The sequence below is a fragment of the Chinchilla lanigera genome, unplaced genomic scaffold (assembly GCF_000276665.1).
Source record: "Chinchilla lanigera isolate Chin_1 unplaced genomic scaffold, ChiLan1.0 scaffold00082, whole genome shotgun sequence".
Taxonomy (NCBI): Eukaryota; Metazoa; Chordata; class Mammalia; order Rodentia; family Chinchillidae; genus Chinchilla; species Chinchilla lanigera.
In genome coordinates, this window is record NW_004955483.1 from 1,173,758 (window position 1) to 1,183,927 (window position 10,170).

Below are 10,170 nucleotides of genomic sequence, written 5' to 3' on the forward strand. Positions count from 1 at the left end.
TGACTTTTAGAGAAAAAGCCTTTTTAGAGTTTTACACTGCAAAAAGATCAGGTGGTAAGAAGTGAAAACTGCAATTAGAGTTAAGGTAAATGCAGTGGGGTGTGCCCTGAGTTTCCAGGTAAGAATTCATACATACTCAAGTATTAAACTTTAGGGACAACTTCTTACCCTGAGACCTGAGTCATACAGAACTTATGTAGGAAAAATGATGTTGGAGAGATTTGAGATTTGAGATTCTCTAAGGAATTCCTGGCTGTCCTGTACAGGGGGTGGACTAAGATTCCCAACAGCAGCAACCCAGAATTAATGAGGGCTTAAAATTGGAGAAATAACAAGAGAACTGAAGAATCACAGGAAAGACAAGGATACGGATGCTATTGGAATGCTATCTGTTATAAGGGTGAAGTAATGGCTGTGAAGGACGGCAGTCTTGTAATAACTGTGAAAACCGAGTCTGTTATTCTGCTTCTAAGATATTAGTCTATAGAAATAATTGGAATTATCTGAAAAACATGTGCTTTATTATATCATTATCTTGGCATACATTTATTTTATTTTTTAAAGAGTAAAAATTAATTAAAAAAATTAGAAATGGTACAAAATTTCACTAAACAAGATGATGGGAATTCACCAATGGTTGTTATATTACATATTGATGTCTTCAAATTAACTGTTCAGATATGCTATCACAAGAAAACACTGGCAGCAAATTGTATGCTAAGAAATAGTGACAGGGTAAATAAATAATAGCTATATAATATAAAGAAATTCATGTTCATTCATATGCATAAAGTCAGTGTTATAAAAGGAACTCAACAAAACGTTAACTGAAGAGTAGACCACAAGACTGTGGATATCTTAACCCCATCCTTCTTTAAAAAATGTGTCTTTATGAGTATGTATTTATGGATCATAATAAATCAGAAATTATAAACACCAAAACTGTGATTGTCTTTTGATGGCTATTATGAGTAATATACATTTTTCTCTTTATACTCATTGCATTGCATTTATTGCTTGGAATTAATATTTTATTATTTCAAGTATAGAGATCTTAGTAGTATATCAGTATCTGTACTCTTTCCCATTAATGTCATAGCTGTTTTATGTATTATAGCTGTATACTTTAATAATCATATCAGAAAGTGTTATAAATTTAGCTTTCAATGATAAACATATTGTTATAGTTTATTTCTACGTGCCCTGCCAAAGCCCCATAGGCTCATAGGTGGGGTTTTAGGGAGGTGGTCTAATCAGTGGACTAATTCACTGGGGAGTGTATAGCTACGATTTTGGAGGTACAGCCTGGGTGGAGGAAGTGGGTCACTAAGAACATGGCCTGGAAGGGTATGTTTCCCTCCCTCCACCCTTGATTCCTCTGTCTGCTCCTGTTGCCATGACATGAAGGTATTTCTCCTCCACCATGCCTCTCTGCCATGCCACCTGCCTTGGAGCCAAACCTCTAGAGACTGTGAGCAAAGCAAACCTTTCCTCCTTAGAGTTGTAGGTGTAGGGTGTTGGGTCTTAGTGACATGAAAGCAACTAAGACACATGTCTTAGAGTACTAGAGAAAAAAAGAAAATTTACTGTATTTATCAATATTGTAAATATTGTATTTACCAACTGTGTTTTACAGTTGCAGATAGAGAGCAACTCTATTTTGATTGCTCTGACTTCTTTGCTGCATTTCTGTTACTTTTTCTTTGCTGGTGTCTCAGAATTTCATCTGGTGTCAGCATTCTGTCTGAAGACCTTTAGTGATTCCTTTAGATCAAGTCTGCTGACTATGAATTCTCCCATTTTTTTCTAATTCTGAGAATGTTTTTGTGTCACCTTCATTCCCAAAAGATATGGTGACCGTATACAGAATTCAGGACCAACAGTTCTCATCCTTCAGCACTTTAGAAATATTGTGCTATTCCTTTCTGGTTTCCATGACTTCCGATGAAAAATCTATAGTCTTTCAAATAGGTCTCAAGCTTTCAGCAGCTGACGTATCTCAGAATGAATTTATTTAGTTTCATCCTATTTGGGCTCTTCCGCTTTTTAAAATTTTTCTATTAACATATGTTTGCAGTATATAATGTTTGTGTTCATCTTAAGGTGTAGGTATATGCACTTAACATATCTTAATATTTTTTATTGCTCTTCCCTTCCCCTCCCCCTCCTTCCTTCCCTCCCTCCATCTAGATCCTTTCCCCCATTTTTAAACTAATGTTTGTGATACCTAAGGATTACATTTATTGTAGTAGTTTGGTACATGTACATGACTTTTTTTTTGGTACCAAAACTAGAACTCAGGACCTTGTTCTTGCCAGGAAGGTTCTTGTGGCACTGAGCTATCTCCCTGGCCTGAATGACACATTTTAATACTTTCCACAACTGTTCCCCTTCTCCCCTCTCCACTTTCCATCACTTGATTCCCTTCCCATCTGCGAATTATTTATGCCCCTGTTTCCTTTTATCTCTTATTTTGCTCTTTAATTTACTAATGATTTGAGTTTCTCATGTAAAAGAAAGCACACTTTATGTATCTGAATTATTTCACTTAACATTGTGGTTTCATGGTGCATCCATTCTCCTACAGATTTCTCAAACTTATCTTTATTTATAGCACAGTAGTATTCCACATTTTCCTTATGTATTCATCTGTTGATGGAGATATAGGCCACTTCCTCAATGTAGCTTTTATGTATTGTGCTTCTATGAACATGGGTATGTAGTATCATGCTTTTATGTATTGTGTATACTACATGGGTATGTAGTATCATGTAGTATCATGTAGTATCATGTAGTATACTATCATGTATATATCATGTAGTATCATGTAGTATACTATCATGTATATATCATGTAGTATCATGTAGTATCATGTAGTATACTACATGGGTATGTAGTATCATGTAGTATCATACATGCTTTTATGTATTGTGTATACTACATGGGTATGTAGTATCATGCTTTTATGTATTGTGCTTCTATGAACATGGTATTGTAGTATCATGTCTTTAACTCTTTCAGGAAGACAGCTACTAGTAGAATACCTGAGTTCAATGGAGTTCCTAGTTTTAGTTTTTCTGAGGAATCCCCATACTAGTGTCCATACTGGCTGTACTAGTTTACAGTTCCTTTTTTCCCACATCCTTCCCACCATTTTTTATTATTTGATTTCTTGATGATATCCTTTCTTTCTGGCTAAGATGGCACCTCAGTGTTGTTTTAACTTGCATTTATCTAATAAGCAACAATAGTGAACATTTCTTCATGTATTGAGTGATCATTTGTACTTCTTCTAAGGAGTGTCTATACATTTCCATTGCCCATTCTTTGATTGTGGGTGGATATGTTTTAGTTCTTTATATTTTCTAGACATAAGTCTTCTATGAGAGGTGTAGTGGACAAAATTCTTTTCTCATTCTGTAGGTAGTCTCTTCACTCTCTTGGTTGTTTGATATGCTGAGCAGAAATTTTTTATTTCGATAAAATACTATTGTTGATTTCTGATGTTATTTTTTGTGCAATTGGGGTACCATGTAGAAAGTCCTTGCCTACCACTATGACTTCAAGAGTTTTACTATTTTATCTTCCAGCATGTTAAACATTACTTTTTAAATATTAATATTTTTGAAGCATTTTGATTTTATTTTACTACATGGTGAGAGGGTCTAGTTTCAATCTTCTTCATGTGTTCAGTTTTCCCAGGACTCTTTAAAGAGGCTATCTTTCTTGTGATGTATTTTTATGGCCCCTTTGTCAAAGAGCAATAGGCTTAACATGTGTAGGATTGTTTCTCACATCTCTATTCTGTCCCATTGATCCTCATTTCATTTGGAAAATACCATTATGTCTTTGTCCCTGTAGCTTTGTAATATAACAAAATTTGGGATTGCGATGGCTCCTGCTTTGCTCTTGTGACCCAAGATTGCTCTCTGGTATTTGCCCTTTAGGTCTGCTTTGGAAGAGTTGGGAGTCTTTGGAAGCACTTTGTTGCCTTGTTTTTTCATGTTTCTATTTTTTTATGTGCATGCTGAAGGTTGATGTCAAATAGAGTGAAGAGAGTTTATAGTTGCTATAAGTATCTCTTTAGGTATGTTATGTTTTACTGGGAAGGGTCCTTAGTCAAGCAGTATTTTTAGTTCTTAACAAAGTGTCCTTTGTCAAGCAGTATTGTTTAGTTCTTCAACCTATTCAATTTAATTGGGTTGAACCCTGTTATTATGTTGTAAGGAGAGAATTTTTATCAACAGTTATAACAGCATCAATAGATTCAAGCATGCAATAATCATAAGCATAAACTTGTTTTGATAATTTCATACTTTTGTCAACACTCCTTACAGACTATATTATACTGCTATTTGTGGTTCATCTGGATGTTAAGGGTAGAGGAAGGGGACAGGAAAGGGGAAAAGAAAGGGAACATGTCAGTGGGACTAAAGGAAGGTAAGGGAAATGTCATTAGGCATTAAAAAAGATAGGAAGTTGGATTCTGTTTAAATTATTTTTGTAGCTGGGGCAAAGGGCTAGTGTGGGGAGTGCGGTTCGGGAGATCATTTGTATAGGCAGGAGGAGCTATGCAGATGAGTGGAAGTGTATTTGGAGATTGTGAGAGGCTGTAAGATTGCTAGAACCTGTTAATATATTTCTAATTGCTTTTGCTTGGATCCTCCAAGCCCAGCTTTCTTAAGGATTATCCTGATATGTCCTTGAATGGTACTCCTTTATTTGTGTCACTGGTTAATTCTTATTCTCTAATGTTCTTATCCAGGCCCCTCCAATAGATAAATGGGGAGGGATTAGGGTGAGAAAATGCAAGAAGGGGAGATAATGAAGCAAACAAGAGAAAAAAGAACAGGGAGGGAAGAAAGTTAAAAGTGAAAGAGAAGCACTAAAAGAGGGAGCAGATCAAAGAGGAAAACCTTGAGGAATACTGTGTAATCACCAAACAATACATTAAAGAAGTAACTTCCAGAAGGGAAGAAAAAAGAAGAAAAAGCAAATAGGATAATAAGGAAGAAAATGACCCAACTCAACAAAGAATCAAGGCAACAATGATTGTACCAACCAAAATCAAACTAGAAATAAAGATAAAAACCTTCACACAGTTGTAATAGCATTATCTCAGTGTTCACAGGAAAGAGTTACAGTCTATTTGCAATTAGCCAAGCAGTTTATCCCTGTGGGCAAGACAATTGCTTTCCTGAAGTCGTAAGGGCCATTGCTCCAATACATGTCCTGGTTGCAAGCCGTGCTCCAGGTATGACCCACTGCAGGCCTCCATGGATATGATTACCCTCACTGATTTGGGAAGGTAAACAGCACGAGCATCTTTGTGTCTTCTCTCCACTGGCTTTCCTTGCCTAATACATGGCCGTAAGACCACTGGCCCTGGTGCTGTTCACCAGGTCAGTGTGCACAGACATCTATTTGTCTCAACCCTGGCCATAGAACTTCAGTGTCACCCCTCAGGCTTGGATGAGGACCTCTGCTTGACAGTTGGAGTTGTGGCTGGATCTTATACAACTCAGGCCTGTCCAGTGTTGGGAGAGACAATTGAGAGCACCTGTGCTGTTCTGGCTCCGCCGAGGTACCCTTTGAACTTGGCACCACAGTTTCTCCTTGCACAGCCCTGCTCCTTTCTCTGCTCCACATCTGGTCACCAGGGTATAAACTGAAAGTCCTCAGTGTACCAAAAAAAGAAGGTCTGACTCTAACAAGGGAAGAATATCAATAAATGCCAACCTTCCAATAACACATATGTTAGAGTTTTCTGACAAGAATTTAAAGCAGCCATTAAAAAAAAGTTGCAACAAGTAATAAAAAATACAACCAAAGTATCTAAAGAGATACAGTCTGGCAAAGAAATAGACAATTTCTTTTAAAAGGAGCCAAATGGAAATATTAGGACAAACAAAATAATTCTCTGCTTCTAACCCACTAAAACAAAGCAAACCTCACTGAATTACTCAGTAACAGAACAGAGACAGAGGAGGAAAATCAGTGAACATGAAGAGGGAACTCTAAGGATCATCCATCCTGAACCAGAAGGAAAGGAAAAATCCCTAATTAGTATAAGGTAAGGTCTGAAGAAGGGAATAGAGGAGAAATGTTTAAAAGATGGGGTGGTGGTGGTGGTGAGAGAAACCCAAAATACCACAATGAAGTTAGCACACCAGAATTTCAAAGTTCAAGAAGAAATCTAAAACTGAAATACAGCAATCAAACTCAACAAGTGGAAAATGAATTTACTTCAGATGAAAATAATTTTGCAGTCAAATAAAAGTTTTTAGGATGATCAAGGAAATAAATGAAAGAATTGCACTTAAAATATGAGGAAGTTATGAAACTGAAATAGAAGAGATTATACAAGAAAAGTTACATGTTTTAAAATTTATTCATACTATGGAAAAATATGGACATTGAAAGAAAAAATTTTATTGCCATAGTAAATTCCAGACTAAATATTTTTCCTGGAATATATTAAAGAGTAAATGCAGTGGTAGAGAATATAAGAGAATTTTTCTACAAAGTAGCAGTGAACCAAGCTTATCAGGATTAGCATTACTTGAAATGATAGAAATGAAAAAACCTCTGGTCCATGCCGGGGCCCACTGTAAGAGCTGCTGTTTTCTAAGTGCACTTCACATTGCACTGATCTTTCTTTGCCTATTGGTACCAGTTAGGGCCTAAGATCTTGAGGTCTGTGATCAAGGTCTGGGGGAAAGCAACAAGAAATTCTTGCCTTGAGTAGCTAGGTAAAATCAGTCATGATGCTTCCAGTGTGGGTCAGACCAGATCACAGAGATAGAAGCTCCACCCAAAGGTCATGTAGCCTAAGCTGATGGAAATGATTAATGATCACGTACTTAAACAATCCCACTGGAATATCTTTGCGAACCTGAGGCAGATTTTGATATTTTCTTGAACACATGAGGATGTCAGTCTGGAGCTATCTTAATTTACCAACTTCCTTCTATCTCAGTGGCATTACCAATCTAGATAGATTGTTAAATTCCATATGTTCACATAGAGAAATAAAATAGCACAGTGTGAAATTTCTGGGCTTCCTCCCTTGTTTTGCCTTCATCCCTACTTCTCTGCATCTGGTTCTGATCAGTAACAAAATTCTGCTTTAATTCTGTGGCTTCCACATTTCATCTCTCAGCAGTGCCTACTTTTCAATTAGAGGTGTTGTCACTTCCACACATCAGACATTTATACCACATTAAATGATCTAAAAACATTAACTTTATCATGTCCCACTCCTGCTTAAAATATTTTAATTGTTCCCAGTTCCTTTTGAGTTTTTTTTCTACTGAATTCTCTTTTTAAAAATTTAATTAAGTTTATTGGTAGAATTTAGGTTCATACAATGATCACATTCATTGTAGGGAATTTGTACCTGTACATGATCTATCTTGATTTTTCTTTCTTCCATTCCCGTCCCTTCCCTTCAAGCCCCCTTCCCCTCATTTTCAAAACTTTATTTTCATTCTATCCTTCTTTTCTCATTTTTTCTTTTCCTTTGTTTCCTTTGTTCCCCTTCCTATTTGAACAACTGCTTCCATTTCACCATATCACTTGTACAATTTGGTTCTTATTCACACTTTCAGTTTCTCGTACCAGTAAGACAATGCAATATTTACATATGTGTATCTGATTTATTTCACTTAAGAATATGGTCTCAAGGTCCATCCATTTAGCAATAAATATCTCAAATTTATCCTTCTTTATGGCAGAGAGTAGTACTCCATTCATTATATATAGCAGCACAGTTTGTAATAACTAAATCTTGGAAACAACCCAAATGCCCATTAACTGAGGAATGGAGAAGAAAGACGTGTTTTTTTAAATATAATGAATTATCTGTAACTAAAGAATGGATCTGGGTATGCAGAAAAAGAAAGCCTGGTTTGTAGATGATTTTTCATCAAATCTCTGTTCTCACTTCTAAAAATTCCTTTTAGGGACACAAATTTTGCATTTGAAATAGCTTATTTAAAACGAATTTGTAAACTGTTCCCCAACATCTAGAGTGAAATTGCTACTTCCCTGGAACGTTTCAGTGGCCTCTGCACACTGCCGTGCATTTCATTTTCTGCTTCCACACTTGTGTGTTGAGGAAGTACAGGAACCACAATTAAAGTTCACATCCCTGTGCATTATATAAAAGGCCCCTGTGACCTGGTCCTGTTGTCTCCTTTGACACTGTTCCCTAAATTGGAATTTTGGTCTAGATGCTGTGGGATTTCCCAAAAACAAAATGAGTTTTTGCTTTTTTTGAACTTATAATTACTTTGTACAACAATTTAAACACAGGAACACCTAAACAAAATCCGAAAAGCTTCTTATACTCAGAGATATTATTCTTTCATATACATATTCATACATGTAGATTTATGATTATACACATGCACACATAGACAAATATGTACCTGTGTATATTCACACACATATAGATACACACACACATAGGTTTACAACCATAGTATATAAATACTGCTTTGATGTATTCATCTTTTTGTTTAATCTTACAACTTTTTAACCACCTCACTAGTTAGTTAAACCTGCTAACCAACCCAAGTTAACAGCTGATCTGGTCCATATGACCTTATATAAAGAAAGTGCAAATATGTGTTAGACTTTTCTTGGGGAAATATTTAGAGAATATGGGGACCCTTTTTATGCATTTTCTGTTTTTTTTACTCATTTGAAATTACACTGCATTAAGTAAAAGCTCAGTGGTACAGATGTGACTCATTTCTCTTACCTCTTGCTTCCTTTTCTGCTCTGAGGACCTGTTGTCTCACCTGGATGTGTCTCTCAGGCTCCCATAAAAGGGTATTTAGGCCCTTTCTGGTTTGTCCTTTCATTTCCCCTTCTTTTTGCCCAGTGTTCACAGAATGCTGTTTATTAATTTAAGAAGGATTAATATCTTTATGATAATAAATTTTCCATCCAAGAATATAGTACATTGTTCCATGTAGTTAGATCTTGCTTTATATGTCCTTTAATAAAATCTTATCGTCTTCTTACTTTCAGTCTTATTTTTCCTGTCCAAAAAGTACCTAAAACTTTTCTAATTATTGTTCTCAAGGGACATTAAAACTTTTTTCCACTCCTCTTTTGAGAAAGTTATTTCTACTCTTGGGAAAAGCAATTGAGTTTTTTGAAAATCACCCATCAAGTTTCCAGTCAGTCCACCACATTCCCTCTATACTTTTGCACGTTGATTCCTAGTCACATTGAATAATTCTAATTCCCCACACAGAGCCTGGATAGCTTGGTTCTTTCTGGAAGGTCCTTTCCCTACTGACTGGCTCATTCAGGGGGTGAAGCTGACACGGCCCCGCCTCCTCCAGGAAGTGGCCCTGGCAAGCTTGTTGGCCAGGTCTTCATTCGTGCTTTCCCAGCACCTCTGTAAACTCACATTGCTACTGTTTGTTGCCCTTCATCTTGGCCATCTGACCCTGTGTATAATCTCACACCGTGGACTTTGAACTCTGTAGATTCATGGGCTAGATATTAAACAAATTGATATTCTCAGAAGCTAAGCTCAGCGTCTGGAACATAGTCACACACACACACACACACACACACACACACTCAAAAGAAGGTAGAACTGAAAAATTGATAGGAAATCATTTTTAATGTCAGGCCAGAAAGATCTAAATTCTTAAGGATTTCCAAACTTTTGCTCTGTTATTCTTGATGTTTATAAATGTTACAGATGTAACTTACTTAAGTTCTTTAAGTTCACTGAGCTGATTTATTAACATGTTGTTACATGAAAATTGTGATAGGTTGGAGGTTCGGACTAGATATAGAAATCTTAACTACTGATGGCAAGTTTATTCACTCAGTGAACTACTACTGATCATTGAACACATACTATCTTTTTGCTCTATCTTCACTTGACAGAAGAGTTGAATGAGTTCCCCCTGAGACTCCTTTTCAAGGATGCTGATCCCATCAGTGAATGCCATGACCTAGTTATTTCTCAAAGGCTCTATAGCTTATCACCTTGTGGGTTAGGATTTTTCCTATGCACTTAGACAAAGAAGAGCACAAACATTCACAATACAGTGCATCTGGCAGGCCAGATGTGCTGAGAAGTGTGGACATGATGCCTTGCAAGATTCCACACAGAGGGGGCTGGGAATATAGCTCAGT